Genomic DNA, 15069 nt, shown 5'->3' with positions numbered 1-15069 from the left:
TTATTGCTTCCCCCATTTGGAAAATAGGTCTTGGCACTGAAACTCAATGGTGAGCAATCAAGCTGTTCTCACTGTAATAGAAGGAACAGCTTTCATTACCATCCCCTTGCCATAATATTGGTTCATTTCATTATCTGAAGGGTACTTGCACTTTTTGGTTCTCTCTTCTGGAGTGGAGTAGGTCACAATAGTGAGATGCTATAAAACCTCACTATCTTCCTACTTCCAAGTTGAAGCATTTTCAAGTTATGGTAGGCACTCTTGAACCATTCTTAGATTGCTCTCTCTTTGTCATAGTGGCCTGCCAAGACCATACCATGTGATAATGGAAACTAAGCTAAATTTTGATCTCCCTTCACTGCTGTGAGCCTCCGGGAACTGCAGTTACGCCACTAGAGGTACTTTGGATTTAAACTAGTTCAACTCAGAATTTAGCCCTCTCATCTCAACTAGTTTACTTAATTAGCAGAATATAGAATTTGGTAGCTACATTTTTATTAAACATATGTTGGGATATATTATACTCTTTTTGAAAATGTTTCAGATGCACAATTACGTTTTACAGATCTGTGTAGCAGGAACAGATATGCCTTCCCTTTGAAATGATGTTACGTAAAACCTCTCTCTTCTCTAAATTATCACAAACAAGATTAAAAGCATTTGCAAAGCTAGGAATGTTTACACAGCTGTCATTTTTATAGCAGGTACTGTGTTAACTCCATCTTCAGTGTAATAATTATGCCCATTTTAAACTTTTTGACATGAATCCACTTACCAGGAATAAAAATTAACTCATAAAAAATATTACAGCAGCCTTGTACCATGGCATATAATAGGAGTGGTCCCCAAGTGGCTCTCTGACTATATTATTGATGTTCTTTGCTGTTTGTGGAAGAGGACAGAATGGCTACTGATTCAGAATTAATTGCAACTCAGTGACAGATATGCATTACATGCACTAATACAGTACCAGCTGAAATGTCAACAATAGAATGGACTACTTCCATTCTACCCTTTTAAATATGATTCAACCTTTGTATCTATGCTTTCCAAATCCTCAAAAGAGAGATTCATCTGAAGACTTTTTTACTTGGCAGGATATATTTGGTATAAATCCTCTCTTTTCCCCCAACAGTTTGGACTACCAGAACATTTATTACTAAAACCCCTACTACCAGTGGGCTACATGGCAGGGGCCAAAACTTAATGTCAAAATCCTTAGATCAAAATCTCACCAGGGTAGAAATCACTGTACAAAAAGTGCTATAGATCAGAGAAGCTCAAATTCCATTACATGTTCCTTCTTTAGTGTTAAAACCTTAATTTGGGTAATCACAGTGGCATGTTCTCCATGACTCCTAACAGGGACTTCAGTCCAGGCCAATGTTTCTTGTTATTGATTACAGCCAGGAACTGTTTCTTCCTACTGATTTCTTTTAGAGGTTGGGGAGGAGCCAGTATGCATATTGCCAGGGAGGAAACATCCCATTGCCTCTGTGAATGTTTTACTTCAAATCTAACTGTAAGGATCTACTTAAATCCTAATGACTTCAAGCCAGCTTTAAGAGTATACTTAAATTTTGTTTACTTAATGTCATAACCTAGTCCTCACAAGTGGGTTATTGAATAGGAATTGACTTAAATGGTTAAAGTTAAGCCTGTGCTAAAGTGTCTTTCTGAATTAGGACATTGTATGCTATATGTGCTTTGACTTGGAAAATGTTTTATCTGTTTTGTTTTTATTTGAAAGTTTTCCCTTGTAGAGATGTTATCTAAAGTAGAATCTAAACAAGCATATAATGGACTTTTAATAGTGGAATCCCAGTCTCATAATGTTGTCATAACCACCTCACTCTTTTTTTCAATGAAACCAGGATTTCACCATATGTTTGATTAAAAACTATTTTGATTATAATCCGGTAATTCCACCACTTCGTTTTTTTCCTTTGATCTCTCACCTTGAAATGATGTGATTCACCAATATTTTCTTGTTTTAAGGAAAATGCTTGTGAAATGTTGAAGTGGATCATTACATTACCCTTTGTAAAATGCCCTTTTCATCTGCTACTAATTCCTTTGACATTCACAAGCAGCCCATAAATGCTTTTCATTATCGATTATACAATAGTGCAATACTACTGAGATGATCCTCTTGTTAAAATGTCCTGGGATTAAATCAAAATGAACCAGACAATTTTTAGTCAGAGAAATCTGACTTTGCAGTTCTTCTGTTGGTGAAACAAATGTAATAGTAGAATACGATGAGGAAACTTTGATCTCACCTCTCTTTCATGTGTAATTGGCAGTGGTAATTTGGACTCTGAGATGACAGCGAGTTGAGAAATTATTTGAGATTCCATGTGGAAAGAAGCAATAGATGCCCAGTACAGTTTTCAGGTAAGGCATAAGATTTTTCAGAAGATTCAGCACGGATTCATTGAGGTTACATAGAGTAATAGTTCTATAGGAAATACAGAGGACTTAGATTCCCTCTCTGTACCTCAGTTCCCCAAAGGTTATACAGGAAAGAATGAGCAGATCCAGGAATAGAATGTATGTTTCTTGAGTCCCATTCCTGTTGCCTGACAGGCAGACCATGCTGCCTTCATCTAGATGATGGCTGTTGATGGACCTCAGAACTTTCATGTACAGGCAGTCCCTGGGATCTTACATCGGATCCCTACTTACAAACGGGGTGAGGCAACCCCGCACTAGCTGCTTTCCCCCAGCAGACCAGGGAGACGCGAAGCTAGCGCCCACTCCCCCCAGCAGACCAGGGAGACGCGGAGTGCTTTTCTCAGCAGAGACCTCAGCTTGAGAATAAAGGACTGAGGGAAGTGAGGTGTGGGAGAATAAAACTGAGCTCTGGAGAAATGTTTGGCTAGAGTTTCCCCTACAATATGTACCAGTTCCGACTTGCATACAAATTCAACTTAAGAACAAACCTACAGTCCCTATCTTGTACATAACCCGGGGACTACCTGTAATTAATTCCATAAAAATACAGCACATAGACCAAGTTAGTGTTATAGCAGCTGGGAAAATATTCAGGTACATTGGAAGTGCTGATTGTTTCTTATGTATGAAAAAGAGGACAGTATATCCAAACACCACACTGGGTCAGACCAAAGGCCCATGTAGCCCAGTATTCTGTCTTCTAATTATGATCAATGCCAGGTGCCCCAGAGGGAATGAATTGAAGAGGTAATGATCAAGACACCCGTTCTCTATCACCATTCCCAACTTCTGGCAAAAAGGGGCAAGGGACAGCAACAAAGTAATACAAAGAAAGAGATGAGAAAGGGACTGTACTGGATAGCAGCAATTTCTTTTTTAAAATCAATTTTGTTTCAGTGGACTCAAGGCCCAAATTTTATGATTTGGGGCATTTTGCCAAAACACTATTCAGCTTTGGTTTATTCTTAGTCTTGTTCTTACTAGTAGTGACAGGACAGGTACACAGTCTAAGGTTGCCAGATGGTTTCAACAAAAATACCAGACACACTTGACATTACATCACAATCTACATTCCAGTATTTTCTAAATAAGATGTACATTTTTATTTTCTCATTTTATATTTTCTCAATTTGTTTCCTGAACAGAAAGCTCAAATACTGGACTGTCCAGTTCAAAACCAGACACCTTGCAACCCTAACGCAGTCAGAAGAGAAAATAGGGTTGGAATATGAGGTTCCCATGGGAGTGTCATTGCTGGAGACAGTGATTTGAAAAGACAAATATCTTTTTTTTTTTTTTTTCTTTTGGTCTGGCCCTTTTTTCTAAACCAGTCCTGCAAAATGTCTTTTGGGCAGCCCACACTCTTTCAAGCATTTGAACTGAGGGAAATGGCTATAGTGTCACTGGTGTGAAAGGCAAAACTTCAGGTATTGCTGAACACAAGCTTTATTTTATGTATTTATCCTTGACAAAAGGCTAAGATAAAGTTGATGGAAATGTTATCTGTGCTATGTGGGATGTTTTGTTACTGCTAACTTATCTTTGACAGTTCTTTGCAGCTTTGATAAAGGTTCCAATCTTACTAGCCTTACTCATTGAAGTAGCCCTGTTGAAATCACTGGAGCTAGTTTTATATATGATAGTTAAAGATCAAGCCCCCAACTAAGGCCTCAGGTGCTTTTATGCTAATCTCAGGTACTAAGGTGCTTTTGTTAATCTAGCAATATATAAATGGACTTTAAAGTTGGTGCAAATATAACTTATGCTCACACCCAACCCCCTTCAATCTTAAGGTGGCCTTAGTATACAGGAGCCTCAATATAAATGTGAAGGCCCTTGTACTTACTTACATGACTTGATCTAATATGTCTGTTGCTTTTCAATGCAAATTTTTCATACAAAGTTTTATGTCTAAGTGCATCATCTTTAAGCTAAAAATCAATCTCAGTACAACTCCTGTGATGCTCCCATGCAACTGTGAGAAGATTCATGCAAACAAAAAAGATACATAAAATAAATATTACTATTGCTCTTTTTTCTGGGGTGTGTATGGTCCTTAATATTTCCCAAACTCTCTACTTCTGTGTCTAAATATGAACACTTGTGTAATAAAATAGGACACACCCTACTATTTGTTCACCATTTCACTTCCTTGGCTCACAATGAGGGGAATTATTGGCCTTATTGGAGTCAATAACAAAGTTTCCCTTGAACTCAGTAGAGCCAGGTCATCCTAAATATCTGGGATATAATTCTCCAGTCTATTGCACTCGTCTTGCAGGCTTAAATGACTATACAACTGAAATTAAATATTACAATTTTCATCTGATGTTCTGTATCCATCTTGCACATGTGTAGATGACTGGATAACGATGAGCCATTTAAGAATCTGACCTAGTCCTTTCTTAACTGGCAATATGAATGATTCTCTGCAACAGGATTCCAGAAAAGTGCAGGTTACAAAATGTATTTCAATGTCTTCAAAAAAACTAGTTAAATAGCCAGCTAGTATGAAATGTTCACTGTCAAACTAAAAAAAAAGCATATAGATTTTTTTTTTAATGAATTTATATAATATTAGAGGGGGACAGATAGTGACCAGTGTGTTAATATATTTAGAATATTTCCTTGAATTATGTTTTTATGCTGGCTGTGGTGAATGTCTGATGTACTTGTGCCATCATTAGCTCAATATTTGGCGAAATGATGTAGATGACATATTAGCTTCTTATAGACTTGAATACTGCCAGAAAGTCAGATGTCAAAATTATCCATACCTAAGAGATTATTTTAATTCCAAGCCATCTTTACTCGCCAGCAAATTTCTAACATGTCTATCTACACAGCACTAATGAAACTCCACCAACTGAAGTACTATAAAATGGACAAAGAAAATTAAACCCTTACATAGTGATCAATGTGTTTTCAGTGTGTGCCCTACATATGTGATGAAAGTGGTAATGTAGGCATGAGGGCCCAATTTTACTACTTGGCTCTTGGAGTAGCAGCCAGGCTTAAAAAAAGATAAAGCCCATCTAGAGAAGGAGGTGGTTGGTAACTCTTAGGAATGGGCATACAGATTGAAGGGGGCTGTTGTGTGGGGAGGGGGGGGGGGAGGGAAACCCAACTCTGCAATCATTTTCCAGAGCTAAAATGTGGTGATCAGGAGGCTCAAGCAGGAAACTCAGTGGGATCCTCTCATGAATGGAGAACTCTGGCAAGAAGCCAGGAGAAACATGCACCAGCTACTGTGTGAAGCAGGCACCACTGGTAATCCCTAATATTAGGGCAGGATCAGAATTTCCATGGACAGGCCTTAGGTAACTGTTATTCCCAATAACAAAGCTATTACAGTAGAATCTCGATTATCCGACCTAAACAGGACTGGAGGATGGTCAGCAGAAATGTCGGCTAATACGGTTAATTATTTTAATTTTATAAATTTGCCCTTTGTAATACCTTGCAGGCTCCAGTTCTAAACCACCTGAATCTGCTGCCTTGACCCGCCCTTGTATTTCTCCCAAAACGGGAGTAAAATCCGGAGCTCTGCCTTACAGCGGGAGTGCAGACCTCACCCTGTGCCACTCCACAGCCCCCGGTGATGATTTTCCAGAGCTGTGTGTGGATTGCCTGAGCCATGATGCAGGGCAAGGCGCTTGCTGCTTTCCCCAGAAACAGGAAAAAAGCGACTTTGCCAACAGCAAATTCTTCAACCACAAGAGGGCACTGCAAACCTCCCAGCTAGAGCTCCCACCCAGCCCTGAAAAAAGGAAAAGAGAAGGCAAGGCCATTGTGGTGTCCCTGGAGCCCCTTGCCATAATGCCACTGGTGGCACGTCAGATAAAATTGAATGTCGGAAAATCGAGACACTTCTGTATGTCACAGCATTTCATGCAAGGAAAACATGGCGGAGTCTAGAGGCGTATGAGGTTAAGACTGAAGGGCTGCATCTAGACTGGCATGATTTTGCGGAAATACTTTTAATGGAAAAGTTTTTCTGTTAAAAGTATTGCCACAAAAGAGCATCTAGATTGGCACGGATGCTTTTGTGCAAAAAGTGCTTTTGTGCAAAAGCATCCATGCCCAGTATAGATGTGCTTTTGCGCAAGGAAGCGCCGATGGCCATTTTAGCCATCGGGCTTTCTTGTGCAAAAAATTAAGGTGCCTATCTACACTGACCCTCTTGCGCAAGTATTCTTGCGCAAGAGGGCTTATCCCTGAGTGGGAGCATCAAAGTATTTGCACAAGAAGCACTGATTTTGTACATTACAAAGTCAGTGCTCTTGCGCAAATTCAAGCGGCCAGTGTAGACAGCTGGCAAGTTTTTGCGCAAAAGCTTTTGTGCAAAATCTTGTCAGTCTAGACGCACAAGTAGTTTTACCCTCTAGAATATGAGTTTCAATTGTGTGCTATATTTTATGGAATTATTTACATGGTCTACCAAGAGCCATATACTATATGGAGGCAGTGTGGCCTACTTGATAGGGAACTGGAGTGGAACTCAAAAGATATGAGTTCTTTTCCTGGATCTGCTCATTCCTTCCTGCATAACATTTGGGAAACTGAGGTAGAGAAGCAGGTGTAAAATGGGAATAGTGATACTGATCTACTCTGTAAAGAGCTTTGAAATCTGTGGGTGGAAGTGTTTGTCGCCGTAACAAAAAGAAACTGACTTTATGGGTATAGTACACTTACCTGGTCCTAATAAACGACCATACTCAACAGTTCAAGAAGAAAAGGCCAAAGATCCTTGCCAATAAAACGAAGAGGAAATTTTCTTTTGGACCCTATCTTCAGTGAGGTCAAACTCAACTACATCCTTTTCTCTCCATAGTCCCGGAAAACACTGATTCCTCCTATGAAACCTACCCAAGATATAGTAAATGGAACTTGTTTTGTTTTACCATTTGTCTCCTCTGATTTACATGCTGACTGGGAGAGGGGTGTAGGAGAAGCAATCAGTTCTCTTAGGCATTCTTAAGAAAAAAACCTCTATGTTTAAAAGCAACAGATATCCTCCCTAGACAGACATCATTAAATACCCAGGGCATTTGATTGTCAGTTACCTATATTTCTTCCTATGGTTGTGCTTTGAATACATGATGCTGATTCAGAGTCTGGGTTGGCTGATCATACTAGAACTGCCCTTTCCATTTTTTTCTCAGATTGTAGATAAGGACAGCATCCACATTACTAATGAGGACATTCAACTGCAATGCATTTTCCCAGCCACTCCCATTTCTCTACACTGTACACCTGGGGTAAGGTATTGTTTTGTTGAAAGATTTATTTATATTTTACACTATATAGTAACACTGAAAGACTTTACTTTCTGAATATTTGTAGTATTATCATTTTAAAGAAACTTTTATGACTGAAATTTTATTTTATTTTTTTTCTAAAATAGTAAAAATGTCTTTTTTATGTATTTAAATTGTTTCTCATCTCACCTCCAGCTATTTCAGTAGAGTAGAAAATGCAAGAATCTTCAAGAATGCAACATTAAACAGCTTGCTTGTGCATACTGTGATATTTTGTATTTCTTTAAATGTCATTATACATTTCCTTTAATGCCAAACATATAATGTTGCTTCAGCATGGTTGCTGTGGGAACCAACAATATTGAATTTCTAGACTGCTGTGGGCGAAAATTCCACTTCGTAACATAGGCATAACCAAGCTATCTTTGATCTGTCTAGTTCCGGTATCAATAGTAGTGAAGCCACACAGATTACAGAATCCTGAGAGGTGTATTCAAGGGAATGTCCTGTGCTATGATTTCATTGCATTTGTGGTTCACTGCTTTGGCTAACTAATTTAAAACTAGCTTGGGTATGGCTACATGTACTGAAATCACTCTCTCTGATGGCAGTGTATACATGCCTGGGTCTGTGAAGAGAGGGAATAATTTACTCAAAAAAAAAAAAAAAAGAGGCAATGTATCTTACTGTCCCCTCTTGACAAGCTTGGCCAACTTGCTATGATTAGTGTAGGAATGTAATGGGGAAGATCAACCTCTGAGTCCAGAAAGGGCCATAGAGAAGTCTTCTAGGAGGTTAGAGTGGGATAGAAGAAACTAGCCAATCGGGGGCCAAGCAAGCTTACAAAAGGAGTTGGAATGTTCAACAGAAGCTCAATGCCTCTGAAGCCTTGAAAAAGTGACTAGCTGGCTACAGGATCAGCAGCTATATGGTAAACTTCATATGGTGAGCTAGTGTGGAATAAAGTGAACTAGTTTTTGAGACAGAATACATCTAGGCCGCAAGCTTCTTTCAGAAGAGATCATCCATAAAAAACTTCTTCTGAAATAGATCATCCACCTTGCCAAAGTGCATCGAAAAATCAATCTGCTTTTTTCAAAGATAGCATCCATTTAGTGTAGATGTTCTCTCATTTAAGCTGTGATTACTATGGTTGAAGTGGTCACCGTGGCCCTTGTGCTTTTTCCTGGAGGCCTCTTCTTTTGAAAAAACTCCTTCCTCATCCACACACTCCTTTTTCTGAGAGAGCTTTCAGAAAATGCGTTCTTCCTCGTAGAATGAGGTTTACCAATGTAAGATGAAACTTCTGTGTTCTTTTGATTTTCTTTCAAAAGAATGCAATAGCAGTGTGGATGCAAGTGAATTTTTTGGGAAAAAATGTCTGTTTTTCTGGGGAAAAAACCCTGCACTCAAGATGCATCCTCATGAGATAAAGCCCTGAGGTAAGAGCAAAGTTGTCTCCAGGAGAATAAGACCTAGAGGCACCATTCTCATCCGGAGTGGGGCAACAGGCTGAGAGACTGACTCTGAGAAACTCTACAGGGGGCACTACTAAAGGTGTGCCCTGAAAGTGGGGTGTGACATGCAGGAGTGTGACTCAGCTGAAGGACTAAGTTGCCAAAGAGGCTTTCTGCATCAGGCAGTGCAGGAACCCATGCTTGGCCGGATGGGAGTGCTTGCATAAGGTGACTGCCACCCTGTTACAGGGAAGCAATGTAATGGCTCTTGTTTCCTACCTCTCTCCCCACTTCTCTGCAGTTCCAGTCACAATTTGAACAGTCTTCTCTGAGGAAAGGGAGTGGTCGGTGATGAACAATCTATTAATTCCTACTGTGGCTGATAAAGGACTGTTACTCCACTGGGAATTGTGTGAGGGAGCATAGATAAGACTTATGTAACCTTTTTCATTGTAAGTTGATGGCATTAAAAAAGGTCATGTGAAAGTGGACAGCTTACAGCAGTGAGTAAAGATTATACTATATCTGACACAACGCTTATGCTATGTACCCTGTACTGTCTCCAGTGGGGTCCATCTTACCTCACAGTAAATATAAGGATAATTGTCTGCTTGGAAAAATACTTTAGGGTACAATCTCTAATCAATTTACTCAAAGATTTGGGTGAAGCATATGCCTAAAGAAACAAAAAGGCACTGCTGAATTGGGATAACGGATGGATAGGTACACAATTTTGACAGAAAATAGGAATGATAGGATTCCCGATTGCTAATTCTCAGAGCAATAAAAAATGTTGTGCATAACATTCAGGACTTCCTGAAATGTGTAAAACATGCAGACCTTTAAAAACTATCACTTACACGTTCTGTATGCAAAAAGTGTGTTTGTGTCTGTGGCAGATGAGAGCAGAGCAGAGCCTGTCCTTAAACTGAGTTGATAATACTGAGAGACATGTACTAATAATGATCATGAGGGGATTGTTCAAATCTAATCTCTTTGACAATACTTAAAAATATTGTATTCTGAACAAAATTGAAAATATCTCCAGGTGTGAATAAGATCATTTATTATCTCAGTACTTGGTATATAAGTGTAGTTACAGCATCCCATTGCTCAGCCTGCCCTTTAATGTCACAGAAGTCCCAGAAATATTTTTTTATTCTGTAAAAACACCTTAGATCAGAGGCAGACAGAAAAATGAAAACAATTAATTCAGAAACATCAAAGCTAGCTGATGTTCACTGTTCACTGATCAGTGATCAGACTTTTATACCTTTGCCTGTTCCTCCAGCTTTTTGTTTTAAAAGTGCTAGAATTGAAGCCCACAGGTATTAACCACAATTATTAGAACTAAGTTTATGAATAGGGCCAAGTGGTGTAAATGTAAGGGATAAAGAAACATAGTTTCTGTGTATAGTCAAGAATGCCATTTAATTGGTGGTGTGTAAAAAGAAATGATATATAAAATAGGAAAAAGAAAATTTCAAAATATTTGTTTCATAAAGAGAGAGAATTTACTTTTTATTGTTGTCATAATTTCAGATTCTGTTTCATGTATGTTAAAATAGACGAAGCAGTTACATTATTCATCAAAAGTGAAAGGAATAACATTAAAATTAATAAGCAGTAATGCTCCTGATTGGCTTCAGAAGTTTAACACAATAGCAAATGGGTTTCTGTATAAATGAAGGCACTGAGTTATTATGGAAAATTGTTCCAGGAATAATGTTAAGGCTAAGTTCTATACATTTTATTAAGTGCATAGAACTTGAGATGCCATTTTAATAGTAATTTCTTGTAGAATGATATCTTACTTCCATCCTCTGAAATTCAAATCACTAATGAGAACAAAAATCAATATAGTTCCTACTATGAAAAAAGTTGATTCCACTTGTGTACACTTTTATACTTCTGCCAGTTTCTCCAGCTTTTCAAAGCTATTCTTCTGTGGCTATAATTCCCTTTTGACCTTGCAGCTTAAGCAATACTGGTGCAGATCTGTTCTTAGGTTGAGCTCAGAAGTCTATTTTCTAAGTGCTGATAGATTTGGTTTTGCTAATTTAGTAGTACATGGCAGGGTTCTTTTCCTCTCTCCAAGTCAATAGAGAATCAATGTCCCAGCAAAGTTTTGGGAGCACTGCGTAACTGTCAGAGGTACCAAATCTTGGATGAGATACAAAGTTGTGCCTATTCAAAGCAATCAGAGAAGTAAAAAAAAATTACAAATGTAAGTGTGTTGGATGAACAGTGTAACAAATCAGCAGCTGTTTATTTAGAGGCAAATAATTATTTCCTGGTTCCAGTCAGATGGCAAGTGTAGCCATGTGTAACCCTGATATTCAAGTTACATAATGGGTTAGTATACAATGACTATTGTCTAAGTCATCCCCTTTCAATTCCTGGCAGTAACTTTCCACCTGCCCAGATATCATAAAAATCTAATTTAAATGATATTTTACATAACTTCCTATTCTGTATGCTGCTACGGTCGGTTACACTTGTATTTGGAATAAAACTCAAATGTTATTTCAGTGGTTTGGAGTAATAAGCCTTAAATATTTTGTTACTCAAAATTAAGTCCATTCTCTCTGCATCTTGTGCCATATCAAGCTTTTTTATTATTTATTTTATTTTAAATGTTGCCTTGAGGAGTGGCTCAATCCTTTCTGGAATAGTTTGAATAGTTTCTAGCATGTGTTGGGTTTAGTGATAAGTACTAGATATTAACAATTCATCAAATTCCCCAAAATCATAATGGTTTCCAACACCCAGTTCTTTCCTTGACACCACCCCAGGCAGATGGTGCACTGAGAATACAACAAGAGTTGAGAGCTGCAGCACTGTGGCCAGCTTAAGCAACAAAGTTCTTATAGTTTCTTCACCGTCTGGAGAAGACAGGGTCCTCTCCTGATTCCCTAGTCTGGAATCCAACAGATGTCTTGTCTGGCTCTTGGTACCTGCTAGGGGATCAGACTTCTTCCCTTCTGGATGCTGTCCTCTGCAGAGATGGACTCCCTGATCTTAACCAGATCAGACTCACATTAGTGAGTGGCTATGAATTAATTCTAGACTCCCAGAGCCATTGTGCTCCTTTCTCAGTGCCCAAACTCAGGCCTCATCTAAATTTACCAGGAGATACGTGCTGTGGGGTTCAATTGCCACCAGAGGTCGATTTTAGTGCATCTAGTAGGGACCTGCTAAATTGACCATGCTGATTGCACACTCATTGACCTAGTTACTCCATTGGATCAAGAAGCATCAGGGCAGTTAACAGGACAGTTTCTCACATTGAGACCCCCACAATGCAAACACCATAAAAACTCAATCTAAGGTACATCGACTCCAGCTACAGTATTATCATAGATGGAGTTGTGTTCCTTAGTTGGACATTGCCATATAGTGTAGACCAGGCCTTAGTACCAGCACTGAAACCTAAATTAGTCTGTCTCTGGTAGGCTGTCCCCTGCCAAAGAAGGTCTAAGCAGCCTTTGTTCATCATTGGACCAGCAAATTGCTTGACCACATAGCTCCATTCAGAAGCTTCCCCTCCCCTCCAGTTGTCCTCAGATGTTTCTAGTCCATTTGATTCCCCACTCCTGAATTCACACATGCAGGAACATGGTGTCTGAGGGAATCTATGGACTACAATGCCTGCCAAATGAGGGTTACATTTTATTACAAATTTTAGTTTAAATAAGCACACATAGGAATCTTATACTCTAGTTACTGTCACGCTGTTGCCAAAATAGTCACTTGCTAATTAAGATATGTTTTAGAGTGATTGAGCTATAAACTGCTTTTTCACATGTTAAATGGACATTCTTGCACTAATCACCTGCAATTAAGTCAATCAATCAGGAAGGAGGTATTTTTGGAGGCTTCTCTGGTATCATAGATGCAATCTATTTAATCACTCACTTTCTGTGAGGAGGTATGGTAATTGCACACCACATTCACAGCTGAACAGGAACAATACTGCAGTGGAACAATGTGCTTCTAAAATCTTTAACTCAAAAATAGCCAATATGGTCACCTATTTCTCTGGTTTCCAAAATGTGTACACATAGCTCTTCCCCATAATCCTGGGAATATCAATTATTTTTTTATCAAAGTCCATATTTTTTGGTCAAGATATACTCAAGGCCCAGATTCCAGAGAGTGAAATTAAAAAGTCCATTCAGAAGTGTCTGGTGGTCCAGGTTTGATCTACTGTGTGTCTATTGACTACTCCTTTAAGCCATGAGGTACTGGTCTTCTGGGAGGGAAGATCCTTGTATGATAAACCTCAGGCACAGCTGTCTGCTGAATAGGGGAGCAGGAGAAATGCTTTCATACTGGCAGCAAAAGAAGCAAGCAAATTATATTGGGAAAAGGCTATAAAAGTCTCACCTGGATCTTTGTATAATTTCTAGGTTTCTTTTTGATGTTTTTCAGAAATATATTGTATGTTATTAATCTACCTAAACCCTCTCTCTCATGCACTCACCCAAACACTGTGAAATATCAATTACATTTTGCAGAACATTCTAATAGGTAGCAAAATGTTAAAATCAACTGGCTTCATTTTATGTTCAAAACTTGTCAACATCACTAATGCTTAGCTTTTATGTTATGTTTTTAGAAAACTCAATGCATGATTTTGCTGTAAAGAATGTAAAACAGGCATTTAACAAACTGAATTTTGCTTTCTATATCAGGAGATTTGTCTGGTATGACCATAATTTATGCAGGAAAAAGGAGCAAGTATTAAAACAGCATCAATGCTGGTATAAGCAGTTGCTTATGGTTTTTCCTAGGTTTAGAACCATAGGCAACCTTCATATATGCCAGCAATATCCATTGTGTTCAGTTAAAGGTAACTAGTCTTAACTGCGTGATCTGGAAGCTTTCTGATCAGTGTGTACTTTTTCCATGAAAAAAGTGTATACTTGAAGACACAATTTTATAGTGTATTTTTATCCTCAACATTTTTATTCACTCCTGATTAGTCTCTTTATGTGCTTTTATTGTCAATGGAATAGTAGTTAAGCTTTAGAATCAACAAAGTTGTGATGAGCATCTGTCATTCACAACTTGAGACTCAAAACAATTGTTTCAGGTTTAAGCAGACATCAATTTACACATGATTTACCCTTTGAAGGATTGTTTTGCAGCCTTAAGAGCTGAGCCATTTAAGTTTTCTTTTGCAAAATTTCTCAAACATAAAAAGCCTTAAAAATCTGATTGCCCTGTTAAGCCAGGTCTACACTAGGCCTGGAAGGTTGGGTTAAGATATGCAACCACATATGCAAGTCCGATAAATAGCTGGAGTCTGATTACCTTAAGTTGAGCTTGGCGTCTTCATCACAGAGGGAGGTTGATCAGAACAAAAGGTCCCATCAGCTTCCCTTACTCCTTACCACTGCAAGGAGTACTGGCACTGATTAGAGCTGCCTTCAGTGTTTGATTTAGTGGTTCTTAAAACTGGACTTACTAAATCAAACGCCAGAAGATTGATCTCTTGCATGGCAAGTGAAGACGTGGCCTTACTTACACTACTTGATATCAGACTGAATGTCACTAAAATCTCTGGAGTTGTCACTGCTCTAAAATCAGTGTAAGAGGAGAATTGGGTCTGAAATTCTAGGACTTCATTGTAATCCAGAACGCGGAGTCACTTCATGGAAGTACAACTGGAAAGTCATATAGGAGAGAGGCACTAGAAGGAAATACATTTATGAAATCTTACTGCCAAGGTAAGGGGGAACTTTCTTCAGTTCTTCAATTAGAAATAACACTTTTTCTTGTTATACTTAGGTAAATAAATCTGCTATATTAGAAAATAAGTAAAGAAATCAGCTAAGAAATGTCATCAGGGAAAAAAGATGATTTATAGATGAAAATTGATATCCATT

At 38.5% G+C, this 15069-nt stretch overlaps 1 long non-coding RNA gene across 2 annotated transcripts in view; it reads left to right on the top strand.

The window, feature by feature from the left end:
* LOC102456034 (uncharacterized) overlaps positions 1–15069 on the top strand; it is a 217530-nt gene that overhangs the window by 49694 nt on the left and 152767 nt on the right. The window contains exons 2-4 of one of the 2 annotated variants that reach the window (XR_012903831.2): positions 2307–2397; positions 7623–7718; positions 9477–11649. This is a non-coding gene — a long non-coding RNA (uncharacterized LOC102456034). Of the gene's footprint in view, positions 1–2306; positions 2398–7622; positions 7719–9476; positions 11650–15069 lie in introns of those variants that run through there. The other variant, XR_331882.5, reaches the window with a different exon arrangement.

The sequence above is a fragment of the Pelodiscus sinensis genome, chromosome 4 (genome assembly GCF_052426305.1).
Source record: "Pelodiscus sinensis isolate ZL-2025 chromosome 4, ASM5242630v1, whole genome shotgun sequence".
Lineage (NCBI taxonomy): Eukaryota > Metazoa > Chordata > Testudines > Trionychidae > Pelodiscus > Pelodiscus sinensis.
The sequence above is the reverse complement of the archived record's forward strand: the minus strand, read 5'-3'. Positions and strand labels throughout refer to the sequence as shown.